Genomic DNA, 26,409 nt, shown 5'->3' on the forward strand with positions numbered 1-26,409 from the left:
CAGAGAATATTTAAAGAAATAATGGCTATGGAGAGAAACAAAATAGAGAATACTGATGAAACTAAAAGTTAGTTCTTGCTAAAGACTAACAAAATTGATAAATCTTTAGCTAGACTGAAGAAGAATAAAAAAAGAAAACACAAAAGACTAAAATTAGAAATGAAAGTAGGGACATTACTATGGATCTTACAGAAATAAAAAGGATTATAAGAGAATACTATGAACAATTATACAACAACAAATTAAATAACCTAGAACAAATGGACAAATACATAGAAACACACAAATTTTCTAAATTGACTCAAGAAGAAATATAAATATCAAAAGACTTATAACAAATAAAGATATTGAATCACTAATTGAAACCTTCCAACAAAGAAAAGTCTAGGACCAGATGCCTTCACTGGTAAATTCTACCAAACATTTAAAGAAGAATTAAGCCAAACCTTCTCAAACTCTTCCAAAAAAAAAATAGAGGATGGAGCACTTACTCACTCATTCTATACGGTCAGAATTACCCTGATTCCAGAGCAAGATAAAGGCATCACAAGAAAAGAAAATTACGTACCCACATCTCCTATGAAGAGAGATTCAAAAGTCCTCAGAAAACACCAAAAAGGTGAATCCAATGGCACATTAAAAGGATTATATATTCTATAATTTATACACTATATGAATTATATGCCACATATGTTTACTTCAGTAATAATATTTTTATTTCAAAAAAAAGAAAAGGGATTATACACCATGACCAAGAATGCAAGGGTAGTTAACATAAGAAAAATCAATATAATACACCATTTTAACAGAATAAAGGAAAGAAACAATAATCTCAGTCGACAGAGGAAAAGTATTTGACAAACCAAAACCTCTTCATGATAAAAAAAAAAAACAAAAAAAACACTCAGAAAACTAGGACTACAAGGGAACTTCCTTCATCAACATGATATAGGGAATTTATTAAAAAAAAAAACAAAAAAAAAACAACCCACAGTTAATGTCATACTCCATAGTATAAAACACCAAAAGCTTTCTTCCTAAGACGAGGAACAAGACAAGGATGCCTACTTTTACCACTTTTATTCAACATTGTACTGGAAGTTCTACCCAGAGAAAATAGGAAAGAAAAAGAAATAAAAGACTTCTGCACTAGAAAGGAAGAAGTAAAACTATCTCTGTTAATAGATGACAAGTTCCTGTATATAGAAAATCTCAAGAAATCCACAGGAAAGCTACAAATTCAACAAATTTGCAGGGTTCAAGATCAATAAACAAATATCTATAGTGTCTCTATACATCTGCCATTAACAATCTGAAAATGAAATTAAGAAAGCAATTCTGTTTACAATATTACCCAGAAGAATAAAATACCTGAGAATAAATAAACCAAGAAGACTTGTACATTGAAAACTATAAAACACTGTTGAAAGAAATTAACAAAGACTTAAATAAATGAAAACACATTCTGTGTTCATGGGTAGAAAGACTTAATGTTTTTAAGATGTCAGTAGTACCCAAGGATATCTACAGATTCACTACAATCTGTATCAAAATTCTAACAGCCTTTTTTCATAAAAAGAAAAACTGATTCTCAAATTCATGTGGAATTGCAAGAAGTACCAAGTAGTCAAAACAATCTTGAAAAAGAACAAAGTTGGAGAATCCACAGTTCCCAATTTCACAACTTACTCCGAATATACAGTAATCAAAATAGTGTGGTACTGGTATAAGGATAGACACACAGACCAATGGAATAGAATTGCGAGTCCAGAAATAGTCCCAAAACATAGTTCTGGGGCCAATTGGTTTTTGACAAGGCTGCCAAGTCCACTTAATGGGGAATGAAACATCTCTTGAACAAATGGAACTGGGACAACTGGATTTCCACAAGGAAAAAATAAAGTTGGTCTCCTACCTCATACTACAAACAAAAATTAACTTCAAATGGACCAATGACCTAAATAAAAGAGCTAAAATCGTAAAACTCTTACAAGAAAACAGAGGTAAATCTATGACTTTGAATTTCACAATGAATTCTTAGATAAGACACTAAAAGCACAAGCAACAAATTAAAAAACAGATAAACTGAACTTCAAAATTAAAACCTTTTGTGCATCAAAAGATATTATCATGACAGTAAAAAGACAACCTACAGAATGGGAGACAATATTTACAAATTATATATCTGATACCTATTTAATATGGAGAATACATAAATACAGAAAACTCAACAAGAAGACAACCCAATTTTAAAATAGGCAAAGAACTTGAAAAAAAACATTGCTTCAAAGAAAATGTACAAATAGCCATTAAGCACATGAAAACATCCTTATCATCATTAGTCATGAGGGAAATGCAAATCAAACTACAATGAGATATCATTTTACACCTATTAGGATGGCCAAAATTTTTTTAAAAATAAGAGGAAGAAAGAAAACATCAAGTAGTGGTAAGGATGTGGAGAAACTGGAACCCTCCTATATTGCTGATGGGAATGTAAAATGTGCAACCACTGTGGAAAACAGCTTGGCAGGTTCTCAAAAAGCTAAACATGGAATTAGCATATGACCCATCAAGGATTCAGATACTTGTACACCAATGTTCATAGCAGCATCATTCACAAAAGCCAAAAAGTGGAAACAATTCAAGTGTTCATTAACATATGAACTGATAAACAAAATGTGATATATATACACAGTGGAGTATTATTCAGCCACAAAGAGGAATGAAGTTCTGATACATACTACAGCATGAATGAACCATGAAAACATTATGCTGATTAAAATAAGCCCGACACAAAAGGAAAAATATTGCACAATTCCACTTACATAAAATCTCTGGAATAGGCAAATTCATAGAGACAGAAGGTAGATTAGAGGTTACCAGCAGCAAGGGGAGAGACAGGAACGGGAAATTATTGCTTAATCATTACAGGGTTTCTGTTTGGGGTGATAAAAAGTTTTGCAGATAGATGAGATAGTGGTTATGGTTACACAACATTAAAATTAATGCCACTGAATTGTAATTATGCACTTAAAATTGTTAAAATGGCAACCATTATGATTATATATATATATATATCACACATCACATACTTTATGTTGTATTCTCTTTTTAAAAAAATTTTTTTTTGTTATTTTTTTTTAATTTTCTTTACTTCATATTGTATATAATACGCAATGTTAGGTGATATATAACGGTTGTCATTTTAAACATGTATAAAAATAAGATGTGGTTAGGAAGTATACTGTCTAGCATGTAGGAGGCATATCAGAAGACCTTATATAGCATGCAAAGATATTAGGACCTCATTCTGTACAAGGAGAGAAGTCACTAAAGTTTTCTAAGCAAAGGAGCTGGGGTAGCCTGATTTTTCCACATGTGCCTGACCTGACTCGTTACTTTTCTTTGAATATTCCAGATCACCTACCACAGTACAGAAGACAAATGGACAATTGCTTACCTGACCCATCACATCTGATTATTACTCCTCTAAAGACAGGTCATCATATCTTTTCTTTAAATTTTCAGTAAGAAAAAATCTCCCCAAGGCCATGTTCCCTAGGTAAAGCTTTCCCACAATCGGAACAGCATGCTACCATCTGCTGTGCAGGAAGAACCTCTCTCTAAGAGTCAGTAAAAGCACAAGTTATTTTCCATGATCCTGAGAGAAATTTCAGTCATGACAGGAAGATGGAAGCCCCTCTAGAACTCTTTTTATATTCTACTTTCTGTTATCATTTCTGGAGGCCTGAGTTTTCGTCCAACCAAAACTCCTGCCGTTGCACTCATCAATGCAGCTTCAGAAGAGGTTCCATATTCACAAAGCTTTGTCTTGTCAGAAACATTCCCTGCAATAGCCTACAACTGAATGAAGACCTACTGTGTCCCTGCAAAACCTCAATTTCTCCCTTAATTTTAATCGCACTGCCTGCAGAGCCAGCAGCACTAATCAAACTGCCTGTGCAACAAGTGTATCTGCTTGGTAACGCCTGGCCCCTTCACTGAGGAGTCAAAGTGGCACCTTCTAATACAGGGCCCCCAGGTCACTCTCGGCAACATTCCATTCTCACTAAGCACGGGCTTCCTCAATTACTTTGACAAAGGATGAAGAGTTCTTCTATAGTGCTGGAAGGAAAAACCACTGATGGGAACATGCAATTCCAGTTTCATGTTCTATTACAAATTCTATGTGCCATTGAGATGACTCTTCTAAAAATTAAGTGTGGTTGAATAGAGATGGAGAAGGATAAAAAGTATTATTTACCTGACCTGTCTTTATCCTGTGGAGCTTCTATTAAACCTCTCTTTGAGTGTATATTATTAGCCATTCCTCAAAGCAAACTTTGCAATAAGTGGCTTTGTATTTTCATTTGTATCTGCAACAGAGTCAAGTTTCAATGCAGAACAAAAAGCTAAATGAGCCTCTTTCCCCGATTCCCAAAGCCCTGGGCAGGATGGTTTAAGGAATAGCGGGACAAGGACTTACATCAGTCACTCAGCAACCTCCATGGCACAGGCACCTAAAGGTCTCTCAGCCTCAGTGAGGAAACTGAGGCTCCCAGAGATTAACTTGTTTTCTTCAGGCTACACAGCTTGCTGGGAGCAACACCAGGATTCAGTTCCCAGCCTGTGAGAAGTCCTTTCCATCCACCAAGTTGAATTCCTTTCATGTGCTCAGTCTTTAGATGGAATGCTTGTACCACTCATAAAAAATCTGGTTTATTTATCTGAAATCTCTCCCCCATAATGTGGTTTACTATACTGAGAAATGTACCTTAATTTTATTCTATCAGAAACCTTCTAATCTTTTATAAAGACTGCATTGCACATGTTCTTTGCCCTGGACAGTTTTGTAGCTGCCTTTGACCAAAAGCAATACTGTATGATGAATCTACCACATAGATGCATCCCAGAGAACAGCTCAACTGCTGCTCATTTCACATTCATCCTTCAGCCAGGAAAACTCACAAATGACCATGCTGTACAAAGTACCACCCACCCTGCCTGCCTCCCTTTAGGGAGATATCTCATGAGTACTGGCCATCAACTGCCTAGAACAGGCCAAATGAAATTTATCTCAAGTAATCAAGAATGTTCAGCTGCACAGCTACCCTGTGCTGTCTGTGGGGTAGTTCTAGAGCTCGCATTGAAACTGTCTTTACTCAGGCATTAAGCCTCCAGTGTGCAAAACCAGTACGTCAGCCCACAGTTGGGTGGGTGAGTAGGACAGGAAGCAGAGGATGAGCTGGTTAGATGGTCAGAAGGAGCTGACTAACCAAGGGGTTGAGTTTTATTATACACCATGCATAGGGAAATTGCTATGGGACCAAAAAGAGGGAGCATCTAACTACCTAATGCAATTATTTCATAGACTGCACAGGTTTTCTCTCGTGAGACAATCTCTATTCTTTCTAATTGCCTTTTAAAATCCAGCAAAAGCAAGACCATTTTTCTATGCTTCTGTTTTCCTGAACTGCTCAGCAATCAGCCTGAACTATCCATTCCCATCACACTCACAAATGCACCAGGCACTGTCTCTGAGGTCTCTGTGTGTATTAACTGATTTGATCCTCACAGCAACCTATGGTGATACTGAGGCACAGAGCAGGTGCCCACGGTCATAAAGCAACTGAATGTTGGAGCTTGGCTTAGAACCAGAAAGATCTAGGTCCAGATCTGCCCTCTCCCTGGTAGATCCAGGGAAGTGGCTGCCAACTGTCCAAGGTTCCAGCTGTGGCTGCAACATTAACACTTGCCATGAAGTTAATGGCTTCCTTTCAACACCTGGAGGCTTCTACATGGTTTCCAATCAGAGTTAGGAAATGCCATAATTACATCATGTGAGTAGTTTAGAAGAGTTGAGGCTGGGAAGAATAAAGGTCATCGAAACATAAGTGATTCTATTTCTAAGCATTTTGCTTCAAATGATGTCTTCCACCAATATTGACAAGCCAATGGAGGTGCACGGGACCCTGCTGACCTGGCCCTCCCCATCTATTCTCCACCATCCCCACCACTCTCTGCCCTGGAGGCTGACTGGAGTGGACCACATCAAAAGGTTCCCATGTCCTAGGACTCCAGGTGGGCTCTGCCTTAACAACATAGGGTGGATTTGCCTGTTTCTGAGTTCTTCTTAAATGGAGTCCTATAGTTTGTACTCTTTTCTGACAGACTTTTCTTTGCTCAGCACATTTGTGAGATTTAGTCATGTTGTTACAGTTGCAGTAGTACATTCTGCTTTTTTATTTCTGTATAGTATGCCAGCTTATGATTACCTCACAATTTATTTACCCATTCTAGGGGTTGAAAGATATTTGAGTTGTTTCCAGTTTGCGGATATTGTAAATAGTTGCTGCTGTGAGCATTTTCAGATGTCTTTTGGTGTGCATATGTACATATTTCTGCTGGGCATATAACTAAGAACAAAATTGCTGGGCAGTAGATACGCATCGTCCTAAACTTTAGTAGACACTGCCAAATCATTTTCAAAAGTTGTTGTACAAATTTACAATCATATCAGCATAGGACACCTCCTGTCGCCCTACGTCCTCTCAACATTTGGTATTGTCAGTCTTCAATTTTAGCTATTTAGGTGCAAGTGTAATGATATCCCATTGCAGTTTAAATTTGCATTTTACAGATGACTTATGAGGTTGAGCACCTTTTCATATGCTTATTAATAATTTCAGTAATTTCAATATCCTCTTGTGACATGTCTATTCAGGATTCCAGTCCATTTTTCTACTGGTTGTTTTGTCTTTATTGATACATAGCTATTCTTTTTATATTTTAAATGTAATTTCCAAATGCAATAAAAGATATGTTTTTTTCACTCTCTGGCTTCTTTTTCACTCATTTAATAGTGTCTTTTGAAAAACAGAAGTTCCTCATTTTAAGTTAGTTGGAGGTACCTAATCCTTTCCCATCAGCACCATTTATAATTGATTTAAGAAGCTGAGTCACATGCAATGTCTTTGACGACATAATATGATGTGATGAAGATACACATAAGGATCCCTACTTTACAGAAGAGGCTAGTGAACCTTGGAAAGAGTAGGTCCTCTTAAACCAAGTATGCAACTTGGGGATGGAAGTGTATGAACTGTGACGGAGGGAGCAGGGGAGATAACACCTGCCTAGACTGACATACCCCCTGAGATCTGATGAAGGTTGGGAGTGGCAACCAAATATCCTTCTCATCACAGAGAAGAGTGTGCTCACCCCCTGCACAGAGTGGCACAGCCAAGACTCCAGATACATTGCTTGAACCCAGCCAGGTGGGCTGAACCCAGCTTATCTTTAATAAAAGTGGAAAATCTATAATTTTGCTCTGTATCTATCCCATCTCAACCTCTAAAAATGAAAGGGAATAAACTGGAGCAGTGGGGCGAATGGTACAGCCCTACAATATGGCATTAGAAAGCAGTAACTAAAACTATCAAGACACTCAAGGGTTACTGTACTTGGAGGCTAGCAGGCTTCTCCAAATACTAGGACCTCTAATGAAAACACACACACACACACACACACACACACACAGAATCCTTGTCCTTAATATATACAAGCACCAAGCATCCAGGCTGTGCCGTGAAAGCCAGCTCACTCACATTGTCAGACAAAAACAGAGGCAGGAGAAATTCCTGGGCTGGACTGAGACATGGCTCCACCAACACGCACACACTGAGTATATTTGGGTGTGGGGCCCTGTGGCCTTGGGAATGGTGACCTGGATTGCACAGTCTCAGGGAGAAGCCAGCCCACATACAATGCTGTGATATGTGACAGCTATACTAGCATTGGACACCAAGGTGCCCCAGGGGTCGCTGAGGTCAATCCACACAGTCTGCTGAGGCCATGGGTGAACCAGCCGTAGCTTAACTCAACATTGGAGCTGTTCTGTGGGCCTCTGTCTGGATGCCTTTCTCCTTCCTGAGCCTGTCCCCCAAGAGGTCCCACCGTCCCTTGGGTCTGTCAGCCCATTATCATTATAATAATCCTATATTTTACTTAAGACAGATCAAGTAGATTGCTTTATTTGTATGTAAAAATACTTTCACGAGGACAACAATAAAATTGCTCAACAATAGGGACACCAAGGGACACATAAGACCAGCAGTTTTAAAATCATAATCAGGGAAATAATTACAGAAAAGTTGCCTCAACTGAAATCTAATCAAACATATTGTGAGAGAATCTGGGGGTACATTCTGAACTAATTATCAAAGAAGGACACCTAGAAAGCTGATAAGGTTATAAATTATAAGGTCAAAGATAACATTTTAAACTTACCTCACTGATTCTTTAGTATTTCAGAATTGTGGATAACTGATTATGAACCTATGAATGTTTAGAGGAGCTCTACTCATAATCACCACAAATTGGAAACAACCCAGATGTCCTTCAATGGGTGAATGAATAAACCGTGGTACAGCCATACCCTGGAATACCCCTCAGCAACAAAAGAACAAGGTACTGTGCACGCAACAACTTGGATGAATATGAAAGGCATTATGCTGTGTGAGAGAAGAAGGTCTCAACAGGTTACACACGATCTGATTCCACGTATACAGCACTGATTCCACATTTTCACATTGAAAAGACAAACCTATAGCTATGGAGAACAAATCAGTCCTTGCCAGGACTGGAGGCAGCGTGCATGACTACAAAAGGATAGCACAAGTTTTTTGGTGATGGAATTTCTCTGTATTCTGATGTAGTGGCAGTTACATAAATCTACATATATGTTAAAATTCCTAGAAACTTACACCCAAATGAAAGGTCAATTTTGCTCTGTGAGAATTTTAAAAATTAAAAAAAAAAAAAGAAATGAAAGTCAATGTGTTTAGGTTAAGATTCTTATATGAAGGAATGTGTTATATGATGCCACATTTTGTTACATAATGCATTTTTATACATTACCTTGTGTTATATGATACCACATGGTGTTGTTTTATTTTTATTTTATTTTTTATTTTATTTTATTTTTTTTGTCCTTTTTGAGACCGGCCGCACCGCGCTCAGCTAGTGAGCGCACCGGCCATCCCTATACAGGGTTCCGAACCCATGGCCTTGGTGTTATCAGCACCACACTCCCCCAAGTGAGCCATGGGCCAGCCCTCACATTGTGTTTTATAATCTCCCATTGTGTTACATCATGTGTGCAGTATTAGATGATGTCATATGTTACATGATGTGTATCGTGTAATATGACATCACTTTGTGTTATATATCACTTTGTGCTACATTATGTTACGTGTTACACATTGATAAACATGATATACACTGTATGATTACATGATATACATTGTATGATATGACATGTTGTGTAACACAATGCACATCATGAGATGACATCACCTTGTGTTATATGACATTATGTGTTATATAATGTCATCTTGTATCATATGAAATGTTGTGATACACAATGCATAGTGCTATATGACATCTTGTGTTATATGGCATCAAGTTGTGTTATATGATGTCATGTTACTTGATGCACATTGTGTGATATGATGTCACCTCATGTTATGCACCATCACATTGCATGATGCTCAAATTATGCAGCAGGTCACATTCAAAACAGAACATCACCAAAGACAAATGATCACATGCTCTACTGTCTGAAGCCTGGGAAAAATCTTGCATCTATTTTGCCACTGTTCCTATCAGAAAAGTTACTGTAACTCTAAAGAAACTGCATTCTAATAAAATACATGCTAATCAAACTTTTCTAATCAACCTTACCTATCATGATGAATAGGATCCCCAGACAAAATCAACTGTACACAAACCCGAACTGAAAACAAGATTTTAAAGCAGAAAAGAAATAAGCCCCTCAATCATAGATGCAACAACTACACAAAAAGAGATGAGACATCTTCATGAAAAGTATAGACTTCCAAGGCTAAAATGAAAAGTTTCAGAGTAATTAAGTCCATATAGTTAAAGATGTGACTTTAAATTTTAAAGGTATTGCTCTTAATTCAAAGATTATTGCCAAATGCTAACAAAACTGCATGTAAGCTCTCAAATATTTTCAGTTTTTGAAAAGCCTGTTATATTCTTTTAAAGTGGAATCTCAAATAAAATTAGAAATAAAATAATCTTTGAACACCCAAAGGAATTCTCTAATGGAACCCCTCTGCCGACAAAACACCAGTTTTAGTATACTACTTTAATTATCAGCAGTGACCACCTAACATTCTTGTAGTGATTAAAGGTTTATAATGTTAAAATTACATTACATCTGAGTGTAACTAAAAATAATTACACTGCAACAATTTCTAGATGTAATCCACCAAGTACAATTGAATTCCGTGACACTGTTACCACTCTAGTTTCGGCATTCTCCATTGCTTTATTGGTATTCTATGTGGATTGGCTCTCAGATGTGGATACAGAACACCTGTCAGCTCAGAACCAAGCCCCGGCCACCTGCCAAGTTGGACTTGAGGTTATTTAGGGAAATAAATTCTGAAAGGCTGTGAACATATGGTAAAAAGATGGACACCCAGTCAAAAGCATGTGTTATGTATGGGAATCTAGAAATGTGGCTCTTTCACATAAGACAGAAAAGGGAACAGAGTCATAACCTAAAGATTTCTAAGGGTGACTTCTGATCAAGATGACAAAATAGACAGTCCCCAGCATCACCCTCCCCCCCAGTCAACCATTGCAACTATTAAAAAGCAATAAATGCCAAGCTGGGGCCACTAGTTCAGGGGAAGAGGAGTACAGACCTATGGAGTTCATGAAGTCAGTAGAGGCCACGATGAGAGAAAGAAAGGACTGCTCCAACCGTTTTGAGCCCTGACCACTTCAAGGCTGGCCCTAGTGAGCACATGGAGCAAGAGCTGGCAAAAGCCACAGCTGTGCCCTTCGTATGAAGTTGCTTGGAGGCAGCAGGGGAGAAGAGAGCCTTGGTGGCCCCAGGTCAGCAAGACCACTAACAACGTTCCAATGAACCCACATAGGAGTGAGGGGCCATAGACAACTGAAAGAAGAAGCCACTCAGAGGCTGGTGAGTCATCACAAGGGACCAGCACATGGCTCATCCCATGGGAAATGTTTAGAGTGTGGAGGGTGGGGAAGACAGACCACCAGGGGAACTTTGGGGCACAGCATGGACAACTGATCTGCCCTCCAATCATCACAGGACCACTCATTGGAGACTGGTCAGGAATATAGAACTGCAGGGGGTGCAGTTTGCTGAAAAGACTCAGGCCCAGACCAGAGTTTCTACACAACCCAGGTGGAGCAGACCTTACAAGACCCAGAAGTGCTTACGAGGTCAACAATTAAAACCTGAGCTGCACAAAAATCCTTCCCCAGGGAATCAGCAGCATTTAGCTCAACCACAGGGCTCAACTGCTGGTCCCCACAGGAAGTTCCCCCATTTTACAAGTAACCAAAGGACAACAAATTAGTTCCAGTGCAGAGTTTAAGTGATGGGAATAGCAAATAAACTGCACAGAACTGAAAGAAAAAATAAAAAAACCACAGATCAGAGACAAAGTTCTGATATTAACCAGTAAAGGTCTAATACCTCCAAAGAACATCTATAAAACCTTGAAGGACCAGAAGCCCCCCCAAGCTCCCAAGCCAGGGCAGTGGGGAGCCAAGGGCCTCAGCCATGCCCCCAATGTTCATATCCAGCCCAGTGATGACCACCAGGCCACCACCAGAAGCACCCCAGGCTCCCAAGCCAGGGTTATGGGGGGCCAAGGGCCTCAACCACACACCCCCAATGTCTGCATCCAGCCCAGCAATGACCACCAGGCCACCACTGGAACAGCCCCAGGCACCCGAGCCAGGGTGGTGAGGGTCTGAGAGCCTCAGCCATGTCTCCCCAAAGTTCACATCCAGCCCAACCACAACCAAGCTGCCACAGACCTCAACCATGCCCCCTTCCCCCCTTCTTCCTCCTCCCACCCTATCTCCTGCCCTTTCCCCACTCCTCCTCCCCCACAACTGCTCCACAACAACGTCTTAGAACGTAAAAAATAAAAACAATACATAAATAAATTTAAAAAATGATTTCTAAGGGCAGCCAGGAAGCTAAGAAGGAATGACATGTCAGTAACTACTGGTCCAGCCACCTCACATACTCAGGGGGCTCTGCTTTCCACAGCAGTTACACTCTTCAAGTGTGGCAGTAAATCAAATTTTCATAAAAGATTAAGATAAAAATAAGATATTTTAAAAATCATAGCAGAGCTCACTTTGGAAGGAAAGTAAGGATTGGTTAAAGAAAAGACTCCCTGATAGCACCTCAAATTGATCTTTCTCATAGACCTAGACTTTCACATGGGGAGGGTTTCAGAAGTGGTTTTTGTTTGGTTTTAAATAATGATACCAATAGAGGTAACTATGAAATCAATAATAAGAGCCTAAGGAATGTGAAGAATGTTTATGGAAAGTGGAAGGATGCTGAGCATTAACACGGTCTGAGGTGAGCTCCACCAGAAAGAGAGCCCTGTCTCAGGTGAGGACAGCCCCAGCCTCGACAGCATGCTATAAAAAGTGCAGAGGCCTGAGAGTGGCAGTATGGTGAAAGGGAAAGACGAGAATGGGGAAACAGATGCACTGTTGGACAGGAGAGTGGGTCTGTGCAGAGCTCTTGCAGTCCTCAGCCCTCGCACAAACAGGCTGTCATTTAATCATCACGTTGAGCAGCATGGGAGGCAGAACCGGCCCTGCTGATGTGACTCCCCGTCTCCTCTGGGAACAGTACAATAGAGATGACCATACCTACTCCATATCCCTTCTAATGTTAGACCCTGGAGGGGCTGAGGACCTAGCACCAAGTTGGCAGGGGCTGGAGATGCATGTCTCTCTCCCTCTCTTCCTTGCTTCTTTCCCCTGGAGGCTGCCCACCCTCCATCTCAGCCCCTGCTGGACGCCTCACCAGCACAGCTGCTCGCAGTTAAAGTAGGTATCTGGGAACGTGCTTTGAAACCTTGCCATCCAGACTGTGATATCAACTACAAAGCCTATCAACACAAACTAACAAAAACTTAGACTCACCAAGATCGAGATACATGGCAGGGACAAATGAATTGAGAAAGAACGTGAAGATAACAAATCCCAACACCGTCAGGCATTGAACACAAACTAACAAAAACTTAGACTCACCAAGATCGAGATACACGGCAGGGACAAATGAATTGAGAAAGAACGTGAAGATAACAAATCCCAACACCGTCAGGCATTTGGCGAGCAGAATCCTGTCATACATGGCAGGGACAAATGAATTGAGAAAGAACGTGAAGATAACAAATCCCAACACCGTCAGGCATTTGGCGAGCAGAATCCTGTCTGATATCCTGTGCTGTGAGAGAGGAAAACACAACTCATTTACTCAGTATATCCTTCCGATCCCTGCAAAGTGTCCATAGTCCTACATGACTCACATCAGTACAAATTTCTCCTTATAATGAAAAGTATAACATCGTGAAATTGGAAGAAACAGTAAGGTAATATGTTAAAAGAAAAATAAGATTCACGATTACACCATTCAAAATCTTTATGAAAAATAAACACAATAGATGTAAAATGTAGTACAGTCCATTCATAAAACACCTGACTAAATAGCTTTTCAATGTAACTGCAGAGTGTTAAGCTACTCCCAGCCCTGCCCCAGTGTTGGGTGAAATGTTCCAAACAACATCCAGTGACCTGACCCTTCAGGACACCTGCATTTCTACAGGTGCCTGTGTGGTCACAACGCTTTAGTTCAACTTTCCCTTTCCTATTATGCAAAGCCATGTCACAGTGACAATGAAGTTAATGTGCTCTTGAAATATCATGACTCCTGCATTAGGCTATAAGGCTCTTGCCATGTTCTTTCATGTAACACTCACAAGGACCCTGGAAGACAGGTGTCACCGCCCCCAGCCCTGATCAGTAGGTAACACCTGTGGGAATCTGCCCGGTCAGTGGGGGGCAGATTCCCACGAGCAGATGGCTGTAAGGGGTCCTTTCTTAAGTGTGGTCCCACCAGCACATCTGTCCATCTATCTGTCTAATCTATCTAGATTTAGATAGATATAGATAGATACAGACATACAGAGATACAGAGATAGAGGTAGAGACAGAAATGGATTTTCTCTCATTTCTCTGGCCACACAACTAAAGCTGCTGCCATCAAGAACGCAGGTACACCCTTCAGGCCACAGCAGCTCTGGCTTCGTCCCCTTAGGAGGCTATGGGGCAAGCTGCAGAGCATCAGCCCCCCCTTCCTGCCCACTGCAAAGGCTTACGTTCTGGCCGGCCCCCACTCATCTTCCCCTTCCCATGCCAAGGAAAGCCGGTGTTGCTACATGATCCTGTGATGTAGAATTAGGAGGAAAGGGGCATGGTAGAAAAAGCCCAAAGCTCTTAGAGAAGAGTGTGGTCCTCAACAGGTATGAGGGGAGGCACCACAAACCTTCCCTGAGGTCATTAACCACAGAAAGTGGGTATTACCAGGGCTAGGGCTAAGACTGGAGATAGAGAAGCAGGCAGGTCAGAGAACATTCCAGCACACTCAGCTGCTGTAAGTGGAGGTTTCTTTTGGGTGTCTGTCAGATTTGCTGGGGTCATCTCAGTAAGAAGTCTTAGATGCAGTCAAGGGATATTGCCAAGTCCCTTGCCTCTCCCTTTTGTCTTCCCCCAGTCCTCATCCACCAGGCACACAGAGAGGCACAGAGCCTCTCCTACAGCCCGTAGCAACAACATGGTCTAGCAAGGCAGACAGAGTCTGTATGAACTTGGGGCCCAAAAGAGTGTCATAGCTACACCCTACTTTTCTAACCCCCACCATCTGCATGGGACAGAGATTGTGAAGAGAGCCCACAAGGCCAAATCCCCTAAAGAACATATTATACACCAGCACCCCAACGTCTAACTTTCCTTTAGCAAAGGACAAAATATTCTTGTCATAATTAGAGTAGGTGGTCAATCTCTCTCTAGAAAAGAAACTACATGGATTTGAAATTTCACTAAGATACAAATGACTCCTAGCAGGTATTGAGCAGAGCTCTCTTGGCTGGGAGAGAGGCCCTATGTATCCACAGGTGGGCTGAGGAAGTCTGCCACAGCAGAAAAATAAGCAAAAGAACCCAAAATGAGCTCTGCCCCCAGAAGTCAGAGCCAGATGGCAGGACACCCACATATCCCATGAGTGTCCCTAGAGCTGTTGTATCTCACATGGCACCTCACTGTTCTCCAGACCAGCCCTCAAGGGCAGGACAGGGCTGGGGTCACAGGCACCAGCAGGGGACCCTGTGATGTCTCTCCCAGGCCTGCCTGAAGGGCATCTTGAAGGGCATATAAAAACTTTGACTTTTCCATTTCTTAACAAAACAAGCCTACCATGTCTGAAAAACATTTTTCCCATTAACTCTATGTTTTGTGTACAGTTACAGGAATAAAGAGAAATGACACTCAGTCATTACTTTGTCTGTGGTAAAGAAGAGAAATCAATTGCTGTCTTCTTCAAGAGGTGAATGAGAAATCCCTGAGAGAAGAAAGCGCGATACCTTTTTTTGGAGCTCCTGGATATTGGTCTCCCAATTTTTATCTTCCTGTGAGATTTGTCTAAAAGAGAAAAGGACAGACTCATTATCTGCCTAGTTATATTGAGCATTGAGATTGACAGAGCCAGGACACCATTCACAATGTGACACTGGATGCAGCCATGCAAAGGACATAACTCATCAGGAAAGGTGACTGGTGGAATTGGGAGAGATGTTCACTCTATATTTCCAAAGAAAAACAATTAGCAAATGATCCGAATGCTGAACAAAGTGTGTGTGAGTACCTGCACATGACAGCACCAGCACAGGAATTGTCATGACTGCGCCAACAAGGCAGTGGCCCTAAGCCCCTGTATGTTTCTTTCTTTATGTACTTTCTACTTTAAATGATCCGAATGCTGGACAAAGTGTGTGTGAGTACCTGCACATGACAGCACCAGCACAGGAATTGTCATGAGTGCGCCAACAAGGCAGTGGCCCTAAGCCCCTGTATGTTTCTTTCTTTATGTACTTTCTACTTTTATGAAGTTCTGTTTCCAGGATGAGGACATTGTACCTTTACAATGAGCTTTTACAACTAAAGGAAAAAATGGTGAAAGAAACGCCACCTGCTTTAATGGCAATTTTTATCAATTAGAGATAGATTTTGAAGTACTTCTATGTTTTCCTCCTTCCTGCTCCCACATGCCTTTCCTTTTAGCCTTTCCAACTTGGCCCACCTTTTCTGGTTTATTTTCTCTCAGGCCAGTTAGGGAAAGGCAGCTGCACTGTGGAGAAGGCAGTCTTAATGAGCACTGACATTTTCCAAGTGAGTATCAAAAGGGGCTGACCACACAGCCAACCCGGGCCCTGAGGGAAACCACAGCAGAACCAGTCAAGTGATCCTGAGAACAATTTTTAAAAATGAAATGTAAAAGCAAGACTTGTAGAGCTAGCACTTGCCTTAGATCACCTTCATTCTAATCTGCTACTCCGCCAACACCCACCCCAGGCCTCAGTTTCCCAACTGTGATTAACACAGGTCGAGCTGATGGAAATGTGTTGATTATCTGAACCCACTTACTTTTTTGCATTTGTAAGTCTGAGACACACGGTATATCTCAAACACCCCATGCCAGTAAGATTCACTCTCATATCTTTAATTTTCAAAAAGTGTCTCCTTCCTGTAGCCTGAGGATGCAGGTCCTGCTTCTCCAGCACTTCTGGGTGGAGGTGGGTCCTGGGCTGGGATGCAGCTACACCAGGGCAGCATCTTTGGGGTGTGTGAGTCTCTGTGTGTGTACCTGCACCCCTCTCCTACTACTACAGATCAGACCTTGAGCCAGCCCAGAGGGCCGGCCCTCAGGGGTCAGCTGGCTTCTGCAAACTGCAGCACACAAGACCATTCTAGATTTCATTCACAAGGATTCATTTTCCCCTGCCTCTATGGATTCCTCATCTCTATGCACTCTCGAGCTCAGGCGTAGGAGCAATTCAACACCCCTCAGGAGGCAAAAGGCTCCTGCTTTTCCCATCACAGCATCCAGGGTGAACACATGCTAGAACTCAGCATCTCAGCAAAGTGGAAAAACTTACCAATTCATGGTTACCCCTTAAGTCACACCATTGATTAAAAATGAGTGCCAGGAAATGAATTGAGAAGGATTTCAGTATTCTTTGAGGTGCCTGAAAATCAACTACTGACAAATATTTTGTCCAATTATTTTGTTACATTAACTGTTTTGATTCTCATAATGCAACAATTGCAATGTAGGAGGTGGAACACTCCACAGTGAGTTCAATCCCCAGTGTCACCCTTTCTGAGCTATATCACTGGGCAAGTTGCTCAAATTTGCTGAGCCCCTTGATTTTTTGTCCTTAAACTGTGCTAATACCAGCATACACCCTGGAGAGATGAGTGAAGTTTAGATAAAATAACATATCATAAGAGGTTCAGCACAGTATACGGGTACCTAAAAATTACTCATTAGTCTGCAGCTAGTGTCACTAGTTTGTACTGTCACAAAATGCTCTGAAGAACAATCATTTTAACTCACTTCATTTGTGTATCGTATGACATTTGGACACCACTGGAGTGGCAGTACAACAGGGTGTTCATGCAATCCCACCATCAAGCACAACCACTAAAGATGAGAACCTCTGCTATAAATAGAGCACAGCCTGCTTGGTACCTGTGGAAGGTGTGCAGTCTTCGGGCCAGCAGGCACTCCAACGCCAGCACCTTCCCTAGCAGCAGGTCACGCACAGCCGTCTCCTCGCGGCTGGCCGGGCTGATGCGCTGTGCAGTCAGACGCCAGACGTGAATCTCATGCTTTAGTTCTGCAGAGAAAGGAAGGGGAGGCTCAAGTCTTCCCTGACCTCAGACATCAGCAACACCCCCCTCTGCTCACCACACACCCCAAACAGCAGACACACACCAACGACATGCAGGTAGCCCATGGTCAACCCAAAGCAGTGCCTTTTCAGCATATGAGTTATTGTAATAGAGCCAGATGACAAAGTTAACTTTTAAAAACTAACATAGAAGCAAAGTAACACAATTTCAACCCTTTGGGTAAAGAATAAATTCCTTTCTTAAAAAGACACATCAAAGCTAGCACCCAACAGCCTTGTCCATTTCTTGCAGGTATTAGTTTGGGTCCTGCTTTCAGCCAAAATCTAGACATTGCCTATCTTTGAGGGATTTCAGAAACAGATCTAGTGAAAATCAGGAATACAAGTGTAATTCTCAACAGGTAGGGCTTAGGGCTCTCCAGTTGGAAATTTGGTGAGAGGCAGGAGATGGTGAAAGCTCTCCTCAGTGAGCTGAGCTAGAGTCTACAACACAGGTGAGAGAGGTAGACAACCTGATGAAATGCTGAAGTCAACAGACTGAGGAGAATTTTTACCCATCACTGAACTCAGACACCTTCTGATATGGAATAGTACAGAGAGAGATGATCTGTCACTTCACTGCCTAATAGCATTTCGTGAAAGTTCACATTTAACTTTTATTTTACCATTAGAAATGCTACCTAACTTTCTCAAAATATATATAAAAAATATAAGAAAGCACAAATTTTTCATAAATCAACCATTACATGCAACATACTATATTCCTTAGTAACCCTGTACTGGAGTCACTTCCTCCCAATCCAACCCTGGTTAATCATAAAACACTGCTTGGTTCTATCTATCTACATATCTGTCTCATCTAAGAAACAATAGATAGGTCAAGGAAGATGATAAAACCTAGATGAGATAGATGATAGATAGATAGATGACAGACAGATAGATAGATGATAGATAGATATATAGATAGATGATAGATAGATAGATAGATAGATGATAGATAGATAGATAGATAGATGATAGATAGATAGATAGATAGATGATAGATAGATAGATAGATAGATGATAGATAGATAGATAGATAGATGATAGATAGATAGATAGATAGATGATAGATAGATAGATAGATAGATGATAGATAGATAGATAGATAGATGATAGATAGATAGATAGATAGATGATAGATAGATAGATAGATAGATGATAGATAGATAGATAGATAGATGATAGATAGATAGATAGATAGATGATAGATAGATAGATAGATAGATGATAGATAGATAGATAGATAGATGATAGATAGATAGATAGATAGATGATAGATAGATAGATGACAGATAGATAGATAGATGATAGATAGATAGATAGATGACAGATAGATAGATAGAGCGATAGATGATTGATAGATAGATAGATAGATAGATAGGTAGATGATAGATAGATGATAGATAGATAGATAGATAGATGATAGATAAGATAGATGATAGATTGATAGATGATAGATAGATAGATAGATGATAGATTGATAGATTGATAGATGATAGATAGATAGATAGATAGATAGATGATAGAGCGATAGATGATTGATAGATAGATGATAGATAGATAGATGATAGATTGATAGATGATAGATAGATGATAGACAGACAGACAGACAGACAGACAGACTGTTTCCTCCTTCAAATATCCATGGTTCCCCAGGGCATGCAGGATAAAGGCAAAGATGTCCGTGGAAGACTCAAGATCCTCGAATGAACAGCACCATTGTGAGCTCTGGTCCCTCCACATAGGTTTCAACTCTGTGCCATTGCCACATAAGTCTCTGACCAGGAGATACCATTGGATGCCTTATATCAGACCACTCCATCAGCTCCTATCTTCCTGACCTTCTCAACCAACCTCCTACAGTATTACTTAAGGTGCCACATACATGTTTCAACCAGGCAAGACAGTGCCATGTGGGATTTGCTCTCTCACAGGAGGTGGTGGTTGCCAGGGAGGCCTAGAGGAGTTAGCTCAGAGTTAGGAATCTCAGGGGAAGAAGGAGTCCAGGAGGAGAAAAATGAAATTATGTGAGTATAAGGTTTCTATAATATTCATTAAGTGGTATATCATCACTCAAAGTGAGTGGTATGACTATCACTAAAATCATAAAACAGAATTATAGCCAAAAAAATGCAGCCAAAAGAAGAGATAATATAGGATATTTTTAAATACTCGATTAATTCTAAAGAAGTCATAAAATGAGAAAAAAAAATAAAGAGAAGGCACAAATAGAAAACAATAACATGATGATACACTTAAATTTAACCATATCACTAATCACATTAAATATAAATGGTGTAAACACCCCAATTTAAAAACAGAGATTACCAGATGGGATAAAAAAGCAAGACCCAACTACATGCTGCTTACAAAGAGAAAACAAAACAAAAATGTAGAGAAAACCTATACAATCAAAAGCTATATAATCAAAATTGATAAACCTCTAGCCATACCAATCAAAAGAGAGAGAGAAGACACAAATTATCAATATCAGGAACAAGAGAGGCGACATTATCAAAAATTCTATAGCCATTAAAAGAATAGTAAATGAATATTATGAACAACTTTATAATAACACATTCAAAAACTTTAAGGAGCTGCTGTGGTGGCAGCTGCAAGAGATGGAGTGAGCCCAGCGGCCACACACAGACCCAGAGAAAATGGAGGAAGCCATTATGTCTTGCTACACGAGGCCCCCCAACACCTCCCGGTTCATCAGGAACACTGCAGATGCCACCAGGCCTGAGGACTTGTGCTGTGAATTTGGTCAATATGTCCCTGTAGTACCTGTTTACATTCCACTTGACTTCTACACTTGCAACCCAAGAGGATATGCTTATGTTCAATTTGAAGATGTTCAAGATGCTGAAGATGCTCTTTATAACCTCAAGAGAAAGTGGGTATGTGGCCTTCAAATTCAAATGCAGTTTTCACAAGGTGATCGCAAAACACCAGGCCAAATGAAATTAAAAGAACATCATCCTTGTTCTCCAAGTGATCACAGGAGATCAAGAAGCCCCAGCCAAAGGAGAACTCAAAGAAGAAGTTCTTCATGGGGAAGAAACAGGAGGTGGTCCAATGGCCTTAAAGAGTCTCAACACAGACGATTTCCTTCTAGCTAGTCTAAATCTCATTCCAAATCACTACCAAGGCAGTCTACGTCAGCAAGGCAGTCAAGAACTCCAAGAAGGAATTCTGGTTCTAGAGACGGTCAACGTCCAAGTCCTTACAAAAAAGGTCCAAGTCAATAGGAAAATCACAGTCAAGTTCACCTCAAAAGCAGACTAGCTCAGGAACAAAATCAAGATCACATGGAAGACATTCTGACTCCATAGCAAGATCCCCATGTGAATCTCTCAAAGGGTACACCAATTCTGAAACTAAAGCACAAACAGCAAAACATTCTCATTTTCGGTCACATTCCAGATTTCAAAGTTATCATCATAAAAACAGTTGGTGAACAGCAACTGAAGAGCACTACATATTCTTTAATATAAGTTATTAAACCTCTCATTATGCTAAATAAAAATTCTTCAATGCTTACAGAAAATGTGAGTTGATATTAGTTACTTTGGGCATGTGGAAGAAAAAAATAAAAGCTCTCTAGCTTCAGATTAATAAAGATTTGGTCTCAGTTTAAGGGCCCACACCACAAATTATGATGTATCACATGTCACCATTTTATGGAGCATTTTGTGTTTACATTGTGGCAGAAGGGTTAGTTTCAAAGGAAATGTGTAAAATTTAACCAATTTATGAAATTCTACTTGGATACTTTTACAAAAATATTTTTTACTTTAAAGCACTTTCATGTAAAAAGTAATTATGACTGCATAATTGCATAGGGCAGACTTAAACTGTTTGACACTATGTCTCTTTTGAGTCTTATTTAAACTTGGGCCAATTCATGGTGGAATAGTACAAAATTTGACATCTTAGGAAGTTGAATTTACATAGAGATCAAGTATTTAAAAGATGCATTCTCCCTTGAGCTCAAAGAAGGTTTTATTTTTATTGGATGGAACAATACAGGTAAGTTGACATGAAATTCTGTCCTGTACCATGTTCACTTCAGAAATGTCAAAACATTTGAGAAATACTGGAATTTGAAAGATTTGGAGACTACGTCTTTAAAAATTATGGTGTGCGACACTCACAATCCAAAAATATTCATATTAAGCCTTACATATTTGAACAGAGATACATTTCATATAAAACCATATTTTATACCATTATTTCTACATACCTACTTTTCACCAGCTGTTTAATTTTTTTCCTTTTAAAGCTCTAGCTCAAGACTTTAAATTATATAGAATAAGTCTTATTATTTTTGAAATAGTGTTTTGTACTTTCTATTAAGAAAGACTTAAAGACTACATCTTTAAACTTTGTAGTATTTGAATTTTACATTACACGGCCTTTCATTTTTTTAAACCATATAACTTTGTAGATATTTGTCGCTTTTGTAGTTGTTATAGTTAAGAATTTCTTTTAAAATGTGTTTGTAGTTTTCACAGGGTTTTGGTAGTATTTGCGATAAAATGGTTTTGCATATGATTATCATGGGGTTATATTTATAGAGCTCTACTTGTATCCCTTGTTGAATTATTCTCTTGAGACTTAAAAGTTCTCAACCCATACAGTTAATATTTGTATCCAAAGTGCTTAAGAAAAAAAATCTGTCTTATCTTGTATTTTTAGTATATAGGAGCCAGTGTTGCTTCTATTTGTTTTGAATACAAATTCACTTTTCTTTGCCTTTTAGATCCTATATGTAAGAAACAACTTTACAAAATAATTTGTATGCTGGTAATACTTGGACAAATACCATAAATTTATGTATATTGTACTTTCTGAATAGATTTTCTCTATTTAATCATAGCAAAATTTATTTATTTCACAACTACAACTCTTTGAGGTGTTTGGCTATAATGAAATTCAGTTATAAATTTTTTTTTAAAAACTGCACAAGTTTCTTGAAAGATATAAACTACCAGTAATCTCTCAAAAAGAAATACGGCCTGAATAGCCAGCCCTATATATACTAAGAAGTTTGAATTTGTAATTAAAAATCATTCCACAAAAATATCCAGGCCTTTAAATGTCCTAGCAGTCAGCAAGACAGCTGACTAGAGGTGGCCAGCCCTCACCTCTAATGCAAAAAAAGTCCAAAGCAACAAGTAAATAGTCACCTGTAGAGAGTCTAGGAGAAAACAATGGAATCCAGCAAAACAGTGAGGAAACCCCCCCAACTTGAAACTCGAGATGGCAACACAGACAGGGGAAGCACATGATCAAGACCAGCACAGAGACTAGAGAAATTCTAACTGCTGGGACAAGGTAGGACAGGGGGAAGGGGTTGGTGGCAGGTGCTCCCACCTCAAATGCCTGCAAATCAGGTTGCAAAGTAACCTAACGGCACTCGTGGATAGTGAGCCCAGTGTTAGGAGCTGCTAAGAGCCCACATGACTGTATTTTTCCAAAGGGGAAGTACACGCGGAGTACTCCCCACCTCTCTCAGTCCCAGTCTGCTACTGGAAGTCACCATTTTGGGATAGGAGCCAGGGAAGCTCAGAGTCCCAATGACCCAGCATCGCTGCCCACCCCAGCAGAAAGTGTGGGGGGGAGTACGCAAGCCACCTGGTTCCATGTCCTCCTTCCCCCACCCCTCACCCCCTCAGGAGCTCAGAGCCCTGTCAGAATCAGCACCCCAACTCCTGCCTCAGCAGAAAGCCAGCAGGGACTTCACTGCTTCCCTGCACTGGCCACCTGGATCCATGCCCTCCTTCCCCAGGAGCTCAGAGTCCCACTTCATGGAGTGCACCCACCTACACCAGTGGAGGATGTAGGGAGAGTGTGATGGCTACTTCAATACACACCCTACTTCCCCCAGGAGCTCAGAGCCCCACCCAACTCAGCAGTTCCCCTGCCAGCAAACAGCAAGCAGGGACTATGCTAGTCCCTTTGTACCCATCACCTGGATCCACACCTACCTTCTCTGGAAGCTCATAGGTGCACCTGACACAGCAAGGCCCCCTGCACCAGTAGAAAGAGTTCAGGGAGCAACATGGCACTTACTAACATACCCAGAACCAAATGCACAATGCCAACCCAACTATAAATACACAACACTTCTACAGATAAGAGTCTCTCCCCTCAAAAACTGTTCCAAAAATTAAAAGAAGGTACTATACCACCAGGTGCTTATTTAAGATAGTGTTCTTTAATTTCCACACATTTGTGAGTTTTCTTAATTTCCTCCTGTTACTATGGTCAGAAGTCATATTTTCTATGATCTTAGTCTTTGAAAAAAGCAGAGAAAAGAAAAAACTTAAACAAACAAAAAGTTCATGGAAAGATCTTTATTATATTTCAATTCTATTTTTCCATGAACTTTTTGAGGTACCCTTCTGTTTATATTGTTTTATTCATTTTTTAAATGCAATTTATGTTGCTGAATTTGGATTTTTAATTTCTGTTCTTGATTTCTTTTTATTAAGTGAAGGTGTTGTTTTACATAGAAATAATTTGCCTTTGAAAAGTTTATTCATCTTCCTTTCCTGAAATTAATTTCATATTTGCATACTTTTGGAAGACTTGAGAGACATATTTAAAATAACTGTAGAGATTATAAAATGAAACTTGTAAATTTTAATGTTTTACATCTCCAGATTTTGTGAAAATTTGAAGCCCTACTTTCTACAGAGTACTTTGTTATTCATCTGTTACTCAGTTTATGTATTTGTTATTTGAAAAATTGCATGTGTATATCCTTGTAAAAATAAAAATAAATAAAAATTAAAATAATTCAAAAAAAATAAGGAAGAAAAATAGACTTTGAACCAAGAACTATAAAAAGAGACAAAGAAGGGCTTTATATCATGGTAAAAGGATCAATACAGCAAGATATAACAATCATAAACATATACGCACCCAAAATTTAAGCACCCACATATATAAAGCAAATGTCACTGGATCTAAAGGGAGAGATAGACCCCAATATATTAATAGTTAGGGACTTTAACACACTTTTGTCTTCATTGGACATATCATCTAGACAAAGCACTAGCACAGAAATATTACATTTAAACAGCACTTTAGACCAAATGGACTTGACAGACATATACAGATCATTTCATCCAACTGAAGAACATACATTCTTCTCATTAGCACATGGATCATTCTCCAGCCTAGAACACACGATAGCCACAAATCAAGTATCAACAAATTTAAAAAGATTGAAATCACATCAAGTATTTTTTCAGACCACAATGGAATAAAACTAGAAACTAACAACAGACAAAACTTTGGAAACTATATAAACACATGGAAATTAAAGAGCATGCTCTTGAATCACCAGTGGGTCAAAGAAGAAATAAAGCAGGAAATCAAAAAATTCCTTGAAACAAAAATATGAGCCCAACTTAATAAAACCTATGGGATTACTGCAAAAGCAGTACTAAGAGGGGAGATTTTTGCAATAAGTGCTTCTATCAAAAAAGGTGAGGGATCCCAAATAAACCTAAAATGATACCTCAAGGAACTAGAAAGCAAGAACAATCCAATCCCAAAATTAGTAGACAGAAAGAAATAACAAAGATGAGAGCAGAACCAAATGAAATAGAGACCAAAAAAATTCTACTATAAAAGATCAATGAAACAAACAGTTGGATTTTTTTAGAAGATAAATAAAATTGACAAACCATTAGCTAGACTTACCAAGAAAAGACCCAAATATCAAAAATAAGAAATGAAAAAGGAGACATCACAATTGATTCCACAGAAATATAAAGAATCATCAGAGACTACTATGAACAGCTATATGCCAAAAGATTTGAAAATCTAGAGGAAATGGATACATTTCTGGACACACACACCCCACCAAGACTGAAACAAGAAGAAATAGAAAGCCTGAACAGACCAATAATAAGTAACAAGACTGAATCAGCAATCAACAGTCTCCAAACAAAGAAAAGCCCAGGACCAGATGGCTTTACTGCTGAATTCTATGAGGCTTTTAAAGAAGATTTATTTATTTATTTATTTTTATTTTTATTTTTATTTTGTCAATATACAATGTAGTTAGTTATTGTGTCCCATCACCAAAACCTCCCTCCCGCCTCCCGCTCCCCCTCCCACCCAGATGTGTCCCCTCCATTTTCTTGTTATAAGAACTTCAAAAAAAAAAAAAGTTGTGGTTGTTAAATCTTCCTCTCCCCCCACCCCCGGTTTTTTGTTGTTGTTGTTGTTGTTGCTGTTTGTTTTTGTGTGTGTTTGTGTGAGAGTGTGTGTGTGTGTGTATGTGTGTGTGTGTGTGTGTGTGTATGTATGTGTGTGAATTGATTCATTCACCTTTAGCTCCCTCCAATAAGTGAAAACATGTGGTATTTCTTTTTCACTGCCTGACTCATTTCACTTAATATTATTCCTTCAAGGTCCATCCATGTTGTTGCAAATGGGAGTATTTCATTCGTTTTTAGAGCTTAAAGAAGATTTAATACCAATTTTTCTA

General features: G+C 39.5%; 1 long non-coding RNA gene and 1 pseudogene across 1 annotated transcript; one reads left to right on the top strand and one right to left on the bottom strand.

Annotated features, from left to right (window-relative positions):
* Positions 1-13,248: 13,248 nt before the first annotated feature.
* LOC103609437 lies at positions 13,249-17,819 on the bottom strand. The gene is made up of 3 exons (XR_552142.1): positions 17,693-17,819; positions 15,525-15,582; positions 13,249-13,333 (listed from the first exon to the last, which is right to left on the bottom strand). It is a non-coding gene; the product is annotated as an uncharacterized LOC103609437 (long non-coding RNA).
* A 2,753-nt stretch (positions 17,820-20,572) lies between these two features.
* LOC103609438 lies at positions 20,573-21,357 on the top strand (annotated as a pseudogene).
* The last annotated feature ends 5,052 nt before the right edge of the window (positions 21,358-26,409 follow it).

This window comes from Galeopterus variegatus, unplaced genomic scaffold, assembly GCF_000696425.1.
Source record: "Galeopterus variegatus unplaced genomic scaffold, G_variegatus-3.0.2 Scaffold9615, whole genome shotgun sequence".
Classification (NCBI taxonomy): domain Eukaryota; kingdom Metazoa; phylum Chordata; class Mammalia; order Dermoptera; family Cynocephalidae; genus Galeopterus; species Galeopterus variegatus.